The 19,122-nt window shown below is 47.2% G+C and overlaps 1 protein-coding gene across 2 annotated transcripts in view; it reads right to left on the bottom strand.

Moving 5' to 3' along the window:
- ZNF704 (zinc finger protein 704) overlaps positions 1-19,122 on the bottom strand; it is a 217,775-nt gene that overhangs the window by 68,624 nt on the left and 130,029 nt on the right. The window lies entirely within an intron of this gene.

Here is a 19,122-nt window from a genome sequence, read left to right on the forward strand (position 1 = left end):
ACAGCAGTTGAAAATATTGTACAACCTTACTCCAGTGGAAGGCATCAAATAAATAACAACTTTATTAAACTGGATCTTCAATTACTGTCAATGTTTGAACCTAAACAAAGGTTAGTATCTCATAACATGCATAACGTAGATACATATCAATTACACTAGAGCATGCAATATCAAATATTCTAATATAGTGGCCCTTTTTCAGTACTGAAATTTACCCCCTTGAGTAACACAGTTCAGCTGATTCTTCGTATGTTGGTGCACATATGATAATAAGTCAATTGGTCTTTTTACTAAAAGGTAGGTTGCAAATAGAACAACAATATGTAACCTAGGGGGCAGGGATTCCCTTTATTTTGCCTTACTCTTAAGTTCTTGTGGTGACAGTTAGTTGAGTTATTTACTTCCACTACTGAGGGCTTTCCCCTGCCTTGTAATCCTCTGAAAAGAATATCAGCTACAATGTTTCTGCAGTAAAGGAATTTCCAATCAGGACTGTAACAATATCCTTCCTGTGTCTTTCTGTAGCTTATGCTTGTGTAACCATATGGGTATGACAGGCTGCAGTTCAGTTACTCTTTCCTGACCACTGACTGTAATGGGTGGCTCACTGATTCCGGTACGGTGTTCAGTATGGATCTGACCTCTATATTTCAGTACTGTTAGTTGATTATTTGCATACACCGATAGGGCACTGCAACTACGGGTCACCTCTGGGACTAGCTGGAGAGTCTATCTGTGGAGGTTAATGCAGCATTGGTTGAGGAGCTTGCTTACTCTGACTACTGGCAGACTGTTAACTGGGAGGGTCGCTCTGAGGGGAAGAGTAAAATTGGCTGCCGTCCATACACGTCTCTTTCTATGCGGAGCTGAGCCTTTACTACTATTATGACAGGTGTAGTTCTCTTTTCTAGGCTGTGCTGGTGTTGGACCTAATTGGCTAGGAGTCTGGGGATGGTTGACACTGTGTAAGGGGGTCCTTGGACAGTTCTCTCTTATTAATTACTAAATGCCGGTTCTGTCTTATTTAGGTGAAGTGACACCTCTTCCCTTATATGGTGGTCATACCTCCGCCTCCTGCCGTCCCACCGGCTGCGTTTACTGGGCTGCTCCTCTTATGCCTCCGCCTTCTACTCTGTAGCTTAGCCCGTCACTCACTGTTAGGCCGCCTCCTTCCCTTGAGTCAGCGCGGTGCTCAGAAGATGGAGGCCGGCACCCCGCTGCACTCCGTTCCGCTTAGTCCCTGCTCGGCTCGCCTCCGTTCACTGCAGTCTCGGTGCGCCCGTAGGGAGCGGTGAGTGCTTTTGGTGACTTCTCTCTAGGCTCTCTCCGGACCCGTCTGTCCGTCGGCTTCCTCCTCAGCATCCGCGCTTTCACCTCCATCTCCTCTCTCCTCACAGCGGTCCCGCCTTGTGCTCGAGCCCCCTTCTTTTTATATCATCCTAGGTGGGATGCCCATATCTGTCCCGCCAGCGGCGCGGGCCAGTTCAGTTCCCTCCATACACGGCATCCAATGGGTCCTAGTGGCCCCCAGATTTCACAGTTCCGTAGATAATAAGGGCCATACTAAAATCAACAGGTCTATAGTGGTCCCGTGCTTGGCTTATATTCCCAGTGATACTGACCTGAATTAAGTCAACTCAGTCTCTGGTCCTGGGTATCACACTACCAAAGACTGACCTTCTCTGACTTCAGAAACCTTCCAGCTTCCCTTCAGGGCGATGTCCTTTCTGTGATGGCTAGGTCTCCAGCTTTAGCTGCATGGCAACAGCCACAAGCACACACTAACACCAGATTATGGAAACTACAGTCCTGGCACATAGGAGCTGATTCTGAGCCAGACGTGTCCACTTCTGCATCTTTTGCTGCTGTAGCATTTGTGACTTTATGCTACTGTCGTTACAAAGTCCTACCCTGGTGTGCAGCTGTGCATCCCAATGTGCAAGACCACCTTTCGACGCTCAAATACCTCTCTGTGCATCTTTAGACAACACTATTGGTCTTAGATGAAGCTCCATTGTACCCAACCACTGTCAGCAACACGTCCATGACAATCCCAATTTATACCATAAGATTCAGCATCTGTAAGAGTCTGATTAGCCACCTCCCTGTCACCAGACAGGAACGCCCAATATATTCCTAATACGCTTCAGACACAGTGCATCTGAATCAGTAATGCCAATTAACTTCATCCATAACGCAATGGGTCTGACTTTACCATATTGATTCTATGATGTACGTTGTACGTCTCATGAAGTCAATGGTAATATCCCCAGTTGGCTGTTGACCTGAGCCAAGATGCATCTGCTGTAGCCAGGACCTGTACTGGTCACTCCAGTTTACCTGATTGACATGATTCCCAATCGGGAACCCAGGGAGGTTGTTTGTGCCACAATTTCCTAAGCTCAGCTTCACTGCTTCCATCAGCAGAGAGTGGATCAGACACCATACATGTTCAGTATGTGGAGGTCTTCATTACAACTATTGTAGAGTCCCCTTTTGTGCAGCGGTGCCTGTTGTAAACCCGTTGCAGCCCCAAAAGCCACCAGCATGTTAATCATGGTATGATGTTTGGGGCACTGCGAGCAACATCGCAGCCCCAGATCTGCACATGCACAGTTACAAAAACTTCGGAGACGCACCTAAACATCACGTTTACGTACATCTGTGAATAAGGCCTCTGACAGCCATACAGCGCTGGCAGGAGAAGAGAGGTTGTGTCCATGTGTCAGGCAGCCAGTGAGAGCTGTGATGGACGGGGCACAGGCCCCCTTTCAGTTTTCGCCCGCCCCTCTAGTGGGCAACTGTTAAATAGATATTCAAGGACAAATATTTTGTATATCTATCTATCTATCTATCTATCTATCTATCTATCTATCTATCTATCTATCTATCTATCATTCTGGGGTACAGTGACCAGTAGTTCAGCATTTGGGTGCCCAAATAAGGGTCACCACACAGCTTGTCCATGTTTAAACAAATAAATTATGTTTTAATGTTGTAAGCACAAAATAACAGAAAATACAAAACAACCTAGCCCCCATTCAGGGCACTACTTCACTTCATCAACCCTCGTTGTCAAGTCAGCTAGTCTGCGCAAACTTCAGATAAAGTCTCAGGGGTCTATTCATGAAGCTGTGATAAGAGTGGAGAAGTGAGCCTGTGGAGAAGTTGCCCATGGCAACCAATCAGCTGCTCCGTCCAACTGTATAGTATGCATATTATAAATGTTACTTCAATGCTGATTAGTTGCCATGGGCAACTTCTCCACTGACTCACTTCTCCACTCTTTTCACTACTTCATGAATAGACCCCTCAGTCCTGCTTCTTGCAGGTATGACCAGGGCCGGCCCAACCATTATGCCGGGTAAGCAGCTGAGTAAGCGTCCGGCAGTAGCTGCTCTTGATTGGCTGCCGGACCACGAGCTCCAACTGGCTCGTGGCCAACGCCACATTTTAAATGCGACATAGCTGCCCGGCGTCATACTCCCTGTGATTATGACAATGGATCCAAACAGCTGGAGTACGGACCGGCAGTTCCCCGCAGCCTGTCTCCGGGACTCACTACCCTCTGCTTAATGGTGGTGACTGGAGACCAGCGGATTGTTACCAACTTCTAGCACTAGGCTGATGCCTTGTGTTCATTCCCCCTCTCTGGCAGCCGAGTAAAGAAGCGAGGTGGGAAGAGTGAGACCGGCACGATATGTGCCGGTATCATACATTTACTACCACCCCCCCTTCCCTCCCCCCCCTGCCCCGTGAGAAGCACCCAATACCCAGTTTGCTAAAAAGTGTGAGCTCTGTCCACATTATGAATTGCCTGCACCTCTTAATCAGGCCCTATACATTTTTATATGACCCATACAGTGATATTGACAGATGCAGAACGCTAAGCAGGAATAGCACAAAACAGCATTTTCAGCCCCAATGGAGCCATTCCAGTTGGTCATAATGACCTTTGTTCTACATGGTGCTTCTGCTTTTCCCAGTGCTTCACTGACAGAATACATCACTGCATCCACACCAAATCCACACCAAAATGCTGCTGCCTCTGGATAATGTAGCATTGTACAATGTATATCAGAAAGGTCAGCAAATTTAGGATAGGGTGACCCCCAGTACCTCTATGTCGCATTCCTTCCTGCCAATTAAAAGTTCTGAGGAAGTCTGAGACCAAGGGGCAGATTTATTAAACTAGGCAAAGTGATAAATTGGAAGGTTATAAAGGACCAGCTAGTCAGCTCCTAACTGTCATTTCTCTATCGTCCTAGTGGATGCTGGGGTTCCTGAAAGGACCATGGGGAATAGCGGCTCCGCAGGAGACAGGGCACAAAAAGTAAAGCTTTTCCAGATCAGGTGGTGTGCACTGGCTCCTCCCCCTATGACCCTCCTCCAGACTCCAGTTAGATTTTTGTGCCCGGCCGAGAAGGGTGCAATTCTAGGTGGCTCTCATAAAGAGCTGCTTAGAGAAAGTTTAGCTTAGGTTTTTTATTTTACAGTGATTCCTGCTGGCAACAGGATCACTGCAACGAGGGACAGAGGGGAGAAGAAGTGAACTCACCTGCGTGCAGGATGGATTGGCTTCTTGGCTACTGGACATCAGCTCCAGAGGGACGATCACAGGTACAGCCTGGATGGTCACCGGAGCCGCGCCGCCGGCCCCCTTGCAGATGCTGAAGTAAGAAGAGGTCCAGAATCGGCGGCTGAAGACTCCTGCAGTCTTCTAAAGGTAGCGCACAGCACTGCAGCTGTGCGCCATTTTCCTCTCAGCACACTTCACACGCAGTCACTGAGGGTGCAGGGCGCTGGTGGGGGGCGCCCTGGGAGGCAAATGTAAACCTATATAAAGGCTAAAAATACCTCACATATAGCCCCCAGAGGCTATATGGAGATATTTAACCCCTGCCTGTATTCACAAAATAGCGGGAGACGAGCCCGCCGAAATAGGGGCGGGGCCTATCTCCTCAGCACACGGCGCCATTTCCTCTCACAGCTCCGCTGGTCAGGACGGCTCCCAGGTCTCTCCCCTGCACTGCACTACAGAAACAGGGTAAAACAGAGAGGGGGGGCAAAATTTAATGGCAATATCTTGATATATATAAAGCAGCTATAAGGGAGCACTTATTATAAGGCTATCCCTGTCATATATAGCGCTTTTTGGTGTGTGCTGGCAGACTCTCCCTCTGTCTCCCCAAAGGGCTAGTGGGTCCTGTCTTCGTTTAGAGCATTCCCTGTGTGTCTGCTGTGTGTCGGTACGTGTGTGTCGACATGTATGAGGACGATATTGGTGTGGAGGCGGAGCAATTGCCAAATATGGGGATGTCACCTCCTAGGGGGTCGACACCAGAATGGATGCCTTTATTTATGGAATTACGGGATAGCGTCAACACGCTAAAGCAGTCGTTTGACGACATGAGGCGGCCGGACAATCAATTAGTGCCTGTCCAGGCGCCTCAAACACCGTCAGGGGCTGTAAAACGCCCTTTGCCTCAGTCGGTCGACACAGACCCAGACACAGGCACTGATTCCAGTGGTGACGGTGACGAATCAACCGTATTTTCCAGTAGGGCCACACGTTATATGATTTTGGCAATGAAGGAGGCGTTACATTTAGCTGATACTACAGGTACCACTAAACAGGGTATTATGTGGGGTGTGAAAAAACTACCTATAGTTTTTCCTGAATCAGAAGAATTAAATGACGTGTGTGATGAAGCGTGGGTTGCCCCTGATAAAAAGCTGATAATTTCAAAGAAATTATTGGCATTATACCCTTTCCCGCCAGAGGTTAGGGAGCGCTGGGAAACACCTCCTAGGGTGGACAAGGCGCTAACACGCTTATCAAAACAAGTGGCGTTACCTTCTCCTGAGACGGCCGCACTTAAAGATCCATCAGATAGGAGGATGGAAAATATCCAAAAAAGTATATACACACATGCAGGTGTTATACTACGACCAGCTATAGCGACTGCCTGGATGTGCAGTGCTGGGGTAGTTTGGTCAGAGTCCCTGATTGAAAATATTGATACCCTGGACAGGGACAATATTTTACTGTCGTTAGAACAAATAAAGGATGCATTTCTTTATATGCGTGATGCACAGAGGGATATCTGCACACTGGCATCACGGGTAAGTGCTATGTCCATTTCGGCCAGAAGAGCTTTATGGACGCGACAGTGGACAGGCGATGCGGATTCAAAACGGCATATGGAAGTTTTGCCGTATAAAGGGGAGGAGTTATTTGGAGTCGGTCTATCAGATTTGGTGGCCACGGCTACAGCCGGGAAATCCACCTTTCTACCTCAAGTCACTCCCCAACAAAAAAAGGCACCGACTTTTCAACCGCAGCCCTTTCGTTCCTTTAAAAATAAGAGAGCAAAGGGCTATTCATATCTGCCATGAGGCAGAGGTCGAGGGAAGAAACAGCAACAGGCAGCTCCTTCCCAGGAACAGAAGCCCTCCCCGGCTTCTACAAAAGCCTCAGCATGACGCTGGGGCTTCTCAAGCGGACTCGGGGACGGTGGGAGGTCGTCTCAAAAATTACAGCGCGCAGTGGGCTCACTCGCAGGTAGATCCCTGGATCCTGCAGATAATATCTCAGGGGTACAGGTTGGAATTAGAGACAGATCCACCTCGCCGTTTCCTGAAGTCTGCTTTACCAACGTCCCCTTCCGAAAGGGAGACGGTTTTGGAAGCCATTCACAAGCTGTACTCTCAGCAGGTGATAGTCAAGGTACCTCTTCTACAACAAGGGAAGGGGTATTATTCCACTCTATATTGTGGTACCGAAGCCGGATGGCTCGGTAAGGCCTATTCTAAATCTGAAGTCCTTGAACCTGTACATAAAGAAGTTCAAGTTCAAGATGGAGTCACTCAGAGCAGTGATAGCGAACCTGGAAGAAGGGGACTTTATGGTATCCTTGGACATCAAGGATGCGTATCTTCACGTTCCAATTTACCCCTCACACCAGGGGTACCTCAGGTTCGTTGTACAAAACTGTCACTATCAGTTTCAGACGCTGCCGTTTGGTTTGTCCACGGCACCTCGGGTCTTTACAAAGGTAATGGCCGAGATGATGATTCTTCTTCGAAGAAAAGGCGTATTAATTATCCCATACTTGGACGATCTCCTAATAAGGGCAAGGTCCAGAGAACAGCTAGAGATGGGATTAGCAATATCTCAAGAGGTGCTAAAGCAGCACGGATGGATTCTGAATATTCCAAAATCCCAATTAATGCCGACAACTCGTCTGCTGTTCCTAGGGATGATTCTGGACACGGTTCAGAAAAAGGTTTTTCTTCCCGAGGAAAAAGCCAAGGAGTTATCCGACCTGGTCAGGAATCTCCTAAAACCAGGAAAGGTGTCTGTACATCAATGCACGCATCTTCAGATGCACCTGCGGATAACCCTGTCTCCAAGGACAAGGGTATCTCTTCTGTGGTGGTTGCAGAGGGCTCATCTATTGGAGGGCCGCAGATTCGGCATACAGGATTGGATCCTGGTGACCACGGACGCCAGCCTGAGAGGCTGGGGAGCAGTCACACAAGGAAGAAACTTCCAGGGAGTGTGGTCGAGCCTGGAAAAGTCTCTTCACATAAACATTCTGGAACTAAGAGCAATCTACAATGCTCTAAGCCAGGCGGAACCTCTGCTTCAAGGAAGACCGGTGTTGATCCAGTCGGACAACATCACGGCAGTCGCCCATGTAAACAGACAGGGCGGCACAAGAAGCAGGAGTGCAATGGCAGAAGCTGCCAGGATCCTTCGCTGGGCGGAGAATCACGTGATAGCACTGTCAGCAGTGTTCATCCCGGGAGTGGACAACTGGGAAGCAGACTTCCTCAGCAGACACGATCTTCACCCGGGAGAGTGGGGACTTCATCCAGAAGTTTTCCACATGCTAATAAACCGTTGGGAAAGACCAATGGTGGACATGATGGCGTCTCGCCTCAACAAAAAACTGGACAGGTATTGCGCCAGGTCAAGAGATCCGCAGGCAATAGCTGTGGACGCGCTGGTAACACCTTGGGTGTACCAGTCGGTGTATGTGTTTCCTCCTCTGCCTCTCATACCAAAGGTATTGAGAATCATACGGCAAAGCGGAGTAAGAACGATACTAGTGGCTCCGGATTGGCCAAGAAGGTCTTGGTACCCGGAACTTCAAGAGATGGTCACGGACGATCCGTGGCCTCTACCTCTAAGACAGGACCTGCTTCAGCAGGGACCGTGTCTATTCCAAGACTTACCGCGGCTGCGTTTGACGGCATGGCGGTTGAACGCCAGATCCTAAAAGGAAAAGGCATTCCAGAAGAAGTCATTCCTACCTTGATTAAGGCAAGAAAGGAAGTCACCGCGAAGCATTATCACCGCATTTGGCGGAAATATGTTGCGTGGTGCGAGGATCGGAGTGCTCCGACGGAGGAATTTCAACTGGGTCGTTTCCTACATTTCCTGCAATCAGGATTGTCTATGGGTCTCAAATTGGGATCTATTAAGGTTCAAATTTCGGCCCTGTCAATATTCTTCCAAAAAGAATTGGCCTCAGTTCCTGAGGTCCAGACTTTTGTCAAAGGAGTACTGCATATACAGCCTCCTGTGGTGCCTCCGGTGGCACCGTGGGATCTAAATGTAGTTTTAGATTTCCTCAAATCCCATTGGTTTGAACCACTAAAAAATGTGGATTTGAAATATCTCACATGGAAAGTGACTATGTTACTGGCCCTGGCGTCCGCCAGGAGAGTATCTGAACTGGCGGCTTTATCTTATAAAAGCCCTTATTTAATTTTCCATTCGGATAGGGCAGAGCTGCGGACGCGTCCGCATTTTCTCCCTAAGGTGGTATCAGCGTTTCACCTGAACCAGCCTATTGTAGTGCCTGCGGCTACAAGAGACTTGGAGGACTCCAAGTTGTTGGACGTTGTCAGAGCTTTAAAAATATACATTTCAAGGACGGCTGGAGTCAGAAAATCTGACTCGCTGTTTATACTGTATGCACCCAACAAGTTGGGTGCGCCTGCTTCTAAGCAGTCGATTGCTCGTTGGATTTGTAACACAATTCAACTTGCACATTCTGTGGCAGGCCTGCCACAGCCTAAATCTGTTAAGGCCCATTCCACAAGGAAGGTGGGCTCATCTTGGGCGGCTGCCCGAGGGGTCTCGGCATTACAACTCTGCCGAGCAGCTACGTGGTCAGGGGAGAACACGTTTGTAAAATTCTACAAATTTGATACCCTGGCAAAGGAGGACCTGGAGTTCTCTCATTCGGTGCTGCAGAGTCATCCGCACTCTCCCGCCCGTTTGGGAGCTTTGGTATAATCCCCATGGTCCTTTCAGGAACCCCAGCATCCACTAGGACGATAGAGAAAATAAGAATTTACTTACCGATAATTCTATTTCTCGGAGTCCGTAGTGGATGCTGGGCGCCCATCCCAAGTGCGGATTATCTGCAATACTTGTACATAGTTATTGTTAACTAATTCGGGTTATTGTTTAGGGAGCCATCTTTCAGAGGCTCCTCTGTTATCATACTGTTAACTGGGTTTAGATCACAAGTTGTACGGTGTGATTGGTGTGGTTGGTATGAGTCTTACCCGGGATTCAAAATCCTCCCTTATTGTGTACGCTCGTCCGGGCACAGTACCTAACTGGAGTCTGGAGGAGGGTCATAGGGGGAGGAGCCAGTGCACACCACCTGATCTGGAAAAGCTTTACTTTTTGTGCCCTGTCTCCTGCGGAGCCGCTATTCCCCATGGTCCTTTCAGGAACCCCAGCATCCACTACGGACTCCGAGAAATAGAATTATCGGTAAGTAAATTCTTATTTTTTCAAACCCAGCCTGTGACATGGTAGTTAGGAACTGATTGGCTGGTCCTTTGTCACCTTCCACTTTATCACTTCACCGAACTTATTAATTCTGCCCCCAAATGTAGTTTGAGACTAAGGGGCTAGATGTGTACATGTAGACAATTTCTCCACTGACTCACTTCTCCACTTTTATCACTGCTTAGTACATCACCCCCTTAATAATGTTTGTACGCAGATGCAAACACAATTGCAATTTTCTAGGCTATGGAACTGCTAATGTTAGCAAATGTAGCTGCCGGCCACCAGAACTATCGCAAACATATTTGCAACTGGTACACATTCACAGACTATATGCAAATACAGGGAACATAGTAACATAGTAACATAGTATCTGAGGTTAAAAAAGACAATTGTCCATCGATTTCAACCTATTTGTGGTCTCCTATGCATGATGATTTGACTAAAATTTCTGACTGATGCTGCTGTCAGCCGTTGCATTTTATCCCTATTTATAGTAACTATAATGCATGACTATGCACCATACCCCTGGATATCCTTATCCATTAGGAATTTATCTAACCCATTCTTAAAGGTGTTGACAGATTCCGCCATTACAACTCCCTCAGGCAGGGAATTCCAAACACGTATTGTCCTTACCGTGAAAAAGCCTTTACGCCGGATTGTGCGGAATCTCCTCTCCTCTAACCTGAGCGAGTGTCCACGAATCCTGTGTTGATCTAACCAAAAACAGGTCCCGCGCAAGCTCTGTGTATTGTCCCCTTATATATTTGTAGATGTTGATCATATCCCCTCTTAGTCTCCGCTTTTCCAATGTAAACATGCCTAGTCTTTCAAGCCTTTCCTTGTATTCCATCGTCTCCATGCCCTTAATGAGTTTGGTCGCCCTCCTCTGTACCTTTTCTAGCTCCAGGATATCCTTTTTGTAGTACGGTGCCCAGAATTGTACACAGTATTCAAGGTCTGGCCTCACTAGTGATTTATATAACGGGAGTATAATACTCTCGTCCCTAGCATCAATACCCCGTTTTATGCATGCTAATATCTTATTAGCCTTCTTTGCTGCATTCCTACTTTGGGTACTACTGCTTAGCTTGCTATCTATGAGGACACCTAAGTCCTTTTCCAGTACAGAATCCCCTAATTTTACCCCATTTAGTAGGTAGGTGTAATTTTTGTTCTTGTTACCACAGTGCATTACCTTACACTTGTCTGTGTTGAAGCGCATTCTCCATTTGGCTGCCCATGCTTCTAATTTAACTAAGTCGTTCTGAAGAGACTCGGCATCCTCCTCTGTATTTATAGCCTTACACAATTTTGTATCATCTGCAAAAATTGACACCATGCTCTCTAGACCTTCTGTTAGGTCGTTAATGAAAATATTGAACAATAGCGGTCCTAATACTGAGCCTTGCGGCACACCACTTAGCACTTCAGTCCAAGTTGAAAAAGATCCATTAACCACAACGCGCTGCTCCCTATTATCTAACCAGTTTTTGACCCAAGTGCATATTGTGCTTCCTAGCCCTGATTCTTGCAGCTTGTAGATAAGTCTCATGTGTGGTACAGTATCGAACGCTTTGGCAAAGTCTAAAAAGATTACATCCACGTCTTTACCCTGATCTAGGTTTGCGCTTACTATTTCATAAAAGCCAAGTAAGCTGGTTTGACAGGATCTGTCCTTCATAAACCCATGTTGATTCCTTTTAATGACCTTATTGACTTCAAGGAACTTCTGAATACTATCTCTTAGAATACCTTCCAATACTTTCCCCACTATAGATGTAAGACTAACTGGTCTATAGTTACCTGGTTCAGCTTTACTTCCCTTTTTGAATATAGGCACTACTTCCGCTATACGCCAGTCTTTGGGAACCATACCTGATATAACTGAATCCTTAAAGATCAAAGATAGCAGTTTTGCCAGTTCAGAGTGAAGCTCCATTAGAACCCTTGGGTGAATACCATCGGGCCCTGGTGATTTATTAATCTTTAAATGTTTTAATGGGTCACAGACTACTTCCTCGCTTAAATAAGTACCTATCAGTGGGATATTCTCATTATTGAGATTGTGTGTCAGTCCCTGAATTGGGTCCTCTCTAGTAAATACTGTTGAAAAAAACTAATTTAGTGTGTCCGCTATGTCATTATCATTTTTGCTTAAGACTCCCAACTTGTCTTTTAAAGGGCCTATACTCTCCTTCTTTAATCTCTTGCTATTAATGTATTTAAAGAATTTTTTGGGATTCGCTTTGCTTTCCTTTGCTACTAGTTTTTCAGTTTCTACTTTAGCCACTCTTATTTCCTTTTTGCAAATTTTGTTACATTCCTTATAGTGCTGAAATGACTCTGCTTCCCCGTCAGATTTGTATTTTTTAAATGCTCGCCTTTTCTTGCCCATAAGTTCCTTAATCTTTTTGTTAAGCCACATCGGTTTATGATTTTTATTCCTTTTTTTGCTGCTCATAGGAATAAATTTGAGTGTATTTTTAGCTAGCAGGAATTTTAGTACCTCCCATTTCTCCGTAGTATTTTTTCCTAAAAACAAACCTTCCCATTCAATATCCCTGAAAAATATCCTCATCTTTTCAAAATTTGCTTTGCTAAAGTTTAGAGTCCTAGTTGAGCCAGTATAGGACTGTTTATAAAAACTTTGAATGTGACCATATTGTGGTCGCTGGTTCCCCTACTATAATACCTGATACCAAATCCCCATTGTTTGTTAATACCAGGTCTAAGATTGCATTGTACCTAGTTGGTTCCTCAATTAGTTGGACTAAGTAGTTATCATTAAGTGTGTTTAAAAACATATTGCCCCTAGCAGTATCACATGAATCGTTTTTCCAGTTTATCTCTGGATAGTTAAAATCTCCCATCACTACAATGGGGTATATGCAATTCCGGTCGAATTCCCGAAATTGTCGAAAAACGGGACTTTTTCGCCAAAAAAAAAAAAAATTCAGTACTTTCCGTAAAAAAAACGGACTTTCAAAATTCGACTTTTTGAAGTTCGACATTTGTCAAATTCGACTTTTCTGCAATGGTACAAATGCGGCAATTCGACAAAAGTATATTCAATTGAAGTTTGGAAATTCGACAACAGTGCTTTTAGACAGTAAATTCGTCATTTTCAATCCGCCACACTTTGGTGGGTGAATCTAATAAAAAAAATTTAAAACATGTTTTTTTTGGTGTTTTTTTTATTGGTAATAGCATATCTATTTATATTAGAAGGGATTAGGTACTTGGTTTGTCTTTTTGGGAGGCACAAGTATTATTTATATATTTATAAAAAAAATATATATATATATATATATATATATTTTTTTTTTTTAGATGGAATGGTAAAATCCCGGAAAAAAATGGCGTGGGGTCCCCCCTCCAAAGCATAACCAGCCTCGGGCTCTTCGAGCTGGTCCTGGTTCTAAAAATCCGGGGGAAAAATGGACAGGGGATCCCCCGTATTTTTAAAACCAGCACCGGGCTCTGCGCCTGGTGCTGGTGCAAAAAATACGGGGGACAAAAAGAGTAGGGGTCCCCCGTATTTTTTACACCAGCATCGGGCTCCACTAGCTGGACAGATAATGCCACAGCCGGGGGTCACTTTTATACAGCGCCCTGCGGCCGTGGCATTAAATATCCAACTAGTCACCCCTGGCCGGGGTACCCTGGGGGAGTGTGGACCCCTTCAATCAAGGGGTCCCCCCCCCAGCCACCCAAGGGCCAGGGGTGAAGCCCGAGGCTGTCCCCCCCCATCCAAGGGCTGCGGATGGGGGGCTGATAGCATTGAGAAAATGACAAGAATATTGTTTTTTCCTGTAGTACTACAAGTCCCAGCAAGCCTCCCCCGCAAGCTGGTACTTGGAGAACCACAAGTACCAGCATGCGGGAGAAAAACGGGCCCGCTGGTACCTGTAGTACTACTGGGAAAAAAATACCCAAATAAAAACAGGAGACACACACCTTGAGAGTAAAACTTTATTTCACACCTGCCGACACACACATACTTACCTATGTTGACCCGCCGACTGCCACTTCTCCTGATCCGACGCTCCGGGGTACCTGTGAATAAAGTTATACTCACCTCAATCCAGTGTCCAGATATAAATCCTCGTACTTGGCAAAACAAATAAACGAACACCCTGACCAGCGGACTGAAAGGGGTCCCATGTTTACACATGGGACCCCTTTCCCCGAATGCAGAAACCCCCCCCCCCCCCGTGACTGCTGTCACAGAAAGGTCTCTTAAGCCAATCAGCGAGCGCAACGTCCTGGCACTCTGCTGATTGGCTGCACGTCTGAACTGTCAGACAGCGCATCGCAAAGCCTCTCCATTATACTCAATGGTGGGAACTTTGCGGGTAGCGGTGAGGTCACCCGCGGTCAGCGGCTGACCGCGGGTAACCCCACCGCTGACGGCAAAGTTCCCACCATTGAAAGTAATGGAGAGGCTTTGCGATGCGCTGTCTGAGGTCACACGCGCATACAGCCAATCAGGTGAGTGCAACGAAGTAGCACTTCCTGATTGGCTGAAGGGACCTTCTGTGACAGCAGTCACGTGGGGTCCCGGCATTCGGGGAAAGGGGTCCCATGTGAAAACATGGGACCCCTTTTAGTCCGCTGGTCCGGGTGTTCGTTTATTTGTTTTGCCAAGTACGAGGATTTATATCTGGACACTGGATTGAGGTGAGTATAATTTTATTCACAGGTACCCCGGATCGTCGGATCAGGAGACGAGGCAGTCGGCGGGTCAACATAGGTAAGTATGTGTGTGTCGGCAGGTGTGCAATAAAGTTTTACTCTCAAGGTGTGTGTCTCCTGTTTTTATTTGGGTATTTTTTTTCCAGTAGTACTACAGGTACCAGCGGGCCCGTTTTTCTCCCGCATGCTGGTACTTGTAGTTCTCCAAGTATCAGCTTGCAGGGGAGGCTTGCTGGGACTTGTAGTACTACAGGAAAAAACAATATTCTTGTCATTTTCTCAAGGCTATCAGCCCCCCATCCGCAGCCCTTGGATGGGGGGGACAGCCTCGGGCTTCACCCCTGGCCCTTGGGTGGCTGGGGGGGGGACCCCTTGATTGAAGGGGTCCACACTCCCCCAGGGTACCCCGGCCAGGGGTGACTAGTTGGATATTTAATGCCACGGCCACAGGGCGCTGTATAAAAGTGACCCCCGGCTGTGGCATTATCTGTCCAGCTAGTGGAGCCCGATGCTGGTGTAAAAAATACGGGGGACCCCTACTGTTTTTGTCTCCCGTATTTTTTGCACCAGCACCAGGCGCAGAGCCCGGTGCTGGTTTTAAAAATACAGGGGATCCCCTGTCCATTTTTCCCCCGGATTTTTAGAACCAGGACCAGCTCGAAGAGCCCGAGGCTGGTTATGCTTTGGAGGGGGGACCCCACGCCATTTTTTTCCGTGTTTTTCCCCGTTTTTAAAAAATCGGAACAAAATCCGTCAAATCGGCCGTTTTTCGTCAGCGGGACTGTCGAATCCGTTTTTTATTGCATATGGTCAATTTCGGCACCCACTTGCCGAAATTAGACTGTCGAATTGTGTCGAATTGAAAAACGGCCGAAAAATTGCTGCGATTCGCCGCTAATTGCATATACCCCTATGTCTCCTACTCCTGCTGCTCTTTCAATTTGCTTTAGTAACAATTCCTCATCAGATGCGTTGATACCAGGCGGCCTATAGCATACACCCAATACTAACTTTTTTATTCCTTTTTCCCCGCATGCAATTTCTACCCATAATGTCTCGACAGTGTCTACAGTCCCCTCCTGAATATCTTCCCGTATATCAGGTTTTAAAAACGGCTTTACGTAAAGACACACCCCTCCACCCTTTTTATTTAGTCTGTCTCTCCTAAACAGTGTATAGCCCTCTAGATTGACTGTCCAATCATGAGATTCATCCCACCAAGTTTCAGTAATGCCTATAATATCATACTGTTTGCTTGCTGCAAGTATTTCTAGTTCACCCTTTTTACCAGTAATGCTTCTGGCGTTTACATACATACAACTAAGATAAGTATTTTCCCTTGCGTTAGGGACATCTTTCATCTTATGTAGCAATGATGACCTGTAATCGTCATTGGTTAGTGCTTTGGTAAAATCTCTTTTAGTACCCATGTTAGTAACCTTACCGCCCTCTCTTACCCTCCCCCCAACTTCCCAACTTCTCCCCCATTTCGTTTACTACCGCCGTCCCCACTATTCTCACTGCATGACCCGTAGTTTCTAGCTAAACCCTCCCCCCAGGCTCCTAGTTTAAAATCTCCTCCAACCTTCTAACCATCCTTCCCCCCAGCACCGCTGCCCCCTCCTCAGTCAGGTGCAATCCGTCATGACAAAAGAGATGGCGCCTGACTGAGAAGTCCGCCCAGTGTTCCAGGAACACAAACCCCTCTTTCCTGCACCAATCCCTAAGCCACACATTTACCTCCCTAATCTCCCTCTGCCTCCCTGGACTAGCGCGTGGCACGGGTAATAATTCAGAGAATATTACCTTAGATGTCCTTGCCTTCAGTTTCTTTCCTAAGTCCCTATAGTCTTTCTTAAGGACATCCCACCTTCCGCTAACTTTGTCATTGGTGCCAACGTGCACCAAGACCGCTGGGTCTTTCCCAGCCCCTCCCAACAATCTATCTACCCGGTCCACGATGTGCCGCACCCGAGCACCCGGGAGACAACAGACTGTACGGCGATCACGGTCCCGGTAGCAGATTGCCCTATCTGCCTTCCTGATGATAGAATCCCCTACCACCACCATCTGGCTAGGTACCTCACTATCTTTTATCCCAACCATCAAGGCTAAGGGTTGGTCTATGGTTACGCAGACTGAAGACAGCAGTAGCGACGCAAGCGCCATGGTTTTGCTCACAGCTGACAGCAGATACACGCCCCAAAAACGGCCATGACACACCGGCATTTTCCCAGCCACTCCCTGTAAAGCTTCCCATTAACACCTCCAAACGGTCACTTCCTGTCAATCACTTTTTCAGGAAATTCTCATAGTGAGCTGGATCGCAGCACATGTGCAGTCTGACGATAATCACTCCGTTACGTGAACATCGGCCATTGAGTACAAACATAATTTTGGCCCTATATGTAGTCAGAATTGGCTGTTCTTTATGATTAAAGACCAAATGTAGAATAACACCTCTATATCTCAAATTTAAGCGGTTTGTTCCATCTTGGATTGGCTAACTATCCCATGAAGTCTGTACCTATTTGTGTTGCCCTAAGGTTCCCAGAGCTTTAAGCATCAGAGAAGTGCTTTGCCATAAAATAGGCTGTGGAAGCTCTCTGGTACTTGCTTTGAAGGGTACATTTCTGGACACTTCTGGAGTGGCTACACTACATGCAGGAAGCCAATCCCCATTTAAATGGGCCTCGTGCCCTTATATTGGGATGCAGTCAATATACCAGCTGTCAGGATCCCGGCGTGCAGGAGACCCAACTGCTTCCATGTGACTGTGCTGCCCCATTTATACGCCGGTGAAAGCAGTCACCATCATCTTCAATAAGCGTTTACATCATCCCCATCCTTTGGTGCAGGGAAACCATCTGATGGATCTAACACGTCCGTGGAATACTTATCCTACATGTGAATGTCACATTCTATAGTCCAAATTTCTGTAAACACATAATATAAAGCAGTGTACAAGTACAGTACATAATAGGGATGCACCAAATTCAAATGTTAAGCCAAATCCTTTTAAAAAATAACGATGATAACTCTGGGTGCTCAACAATGGAAGAAATTGGATTCACTTGACCTAAACCTACAGATTTGATCAAACATGAATCTCGCTCAATAAGGACCCTATTTACCATAGTAGTGACAAATGCCCTCAAATCTAATATTTCTATTCATGGTGAGATAGGAACAGGTTTTTGGGCTGTTTATGATTGCCCCATTGCCAGGACAGGTGCTCTGACAAGCCTAGTACTAAGCTGCTAATAGTCCTGGCAGTGTTATCACATATGTACACTGTGTGGGGTGTAGTAGATGGAGGGATCCAAATGGATCCCTATTCGCACTCTGGACCCTCTCATCATAGGCAGTAGTGGGGAAACACCATCTGAGGATAGAGTTAGTTCCCGCAGTCAAGCATAGTAACTAGAACAACCACAACATTACCATACAATGTGGGACTGATTCAGTTCCTGACTGCATTGCAGTACTAGGTCACGCAGCCGGCTAATGATCTTGCAGGTGATCCGATGCTGCATCCTAGGATGCAGCAAGGATCACTAATGCAAGTAGGAGGCGTCTACTTATATCAGACGACTCCTGCTGCATTACCATACTATTGTATCGCTAAGGGCCAGCCTGACTGTTACGCTGGTTTTGCAGCCGTATAAAGCATTACGTGTGGAGGGCGCCGCCACTGCCTACTCCATCCTGACTACTAGCCGCTACCGCCTAACGAGATGTGCTCACACCCCTGCCGCACTGCCCACAGAGAAGGCCTGGACCGCATGGTGAGTTGAGCAGCGAGCCGGAGAAGGAAACCACTGGGACAGGGTCGCACGCTGCAGGCGGCATCTTTCTGCAAGCACACCCACAATCTCCCTGTCATCCCTTCCTCCCCAGTCACCCACTATCTCCCTGTCACTACTGCCTCCCCAGTCACCCACTATCTCCCTGTTACCCCTGCCTACCCAGTCACCCACTATCTCCCTGTCACCCCTGCCTCCCCAGTCACCCACTATCTCCCAGTCACCCCTACCTCCCAAGTCACCCGCTATCTACCTGTCACCCCTGCCTCCCTAGTCACCCACTATCTCCCTGTTACCCCTTCCTCCCCAGTCACCCACTATCTCGCTGTTACCCCTGCCCCAGTCACCCACTATCTCTCTGTCACCCCTGTCTCCCCAATTACCCACTATCTCCCGGTCACCCCTGCCTCCCCAGTCACCCGCTATCTCCCTGTCACCCCTGCCTCAGTCAACAAGTATCTCCCTGTCACTCCTGCCTCTCTGGTCACCCACTATCTCCCTGCCACCCCTGCCACCCACTATCTTCCTGTCACTCCTCCCCAGTCACCCACTATCTACCTGTCACCCATGCCTCTACAGTCACACACTATCTCCCTGCCACCCCTGCCTCAGTCACCCACTATCTCCCTGTAACCCCTACCTACCCAGTCACCCACTATCTACCTGTCACCCCTGCCTCCACAGTTACCTACTATCTCCCTGTCACCCACAATCTCCCTGTACCCTTGGGGGTACTATTGTGTCGCCATGCCCCTTTCTTGTAAGACTTTCTTGTGAGACTACACCACTTTTTGC

Source organism: Pseudophryne corroboree, chromosome 5 (assembly GCF_028390025.1).
Source record: "Pseudophryne corroboree isolate aPseCor3 chromosome 5, aPseCor3.hap2, whole genome shotgun sequence".
Classification (NCBI taxonomy): Eukaryota; Metazoa; Chordata; class Amphibia; order Anura; family Myobatrachidae; genus Pseudophryne; species Pseudophryne corroboree.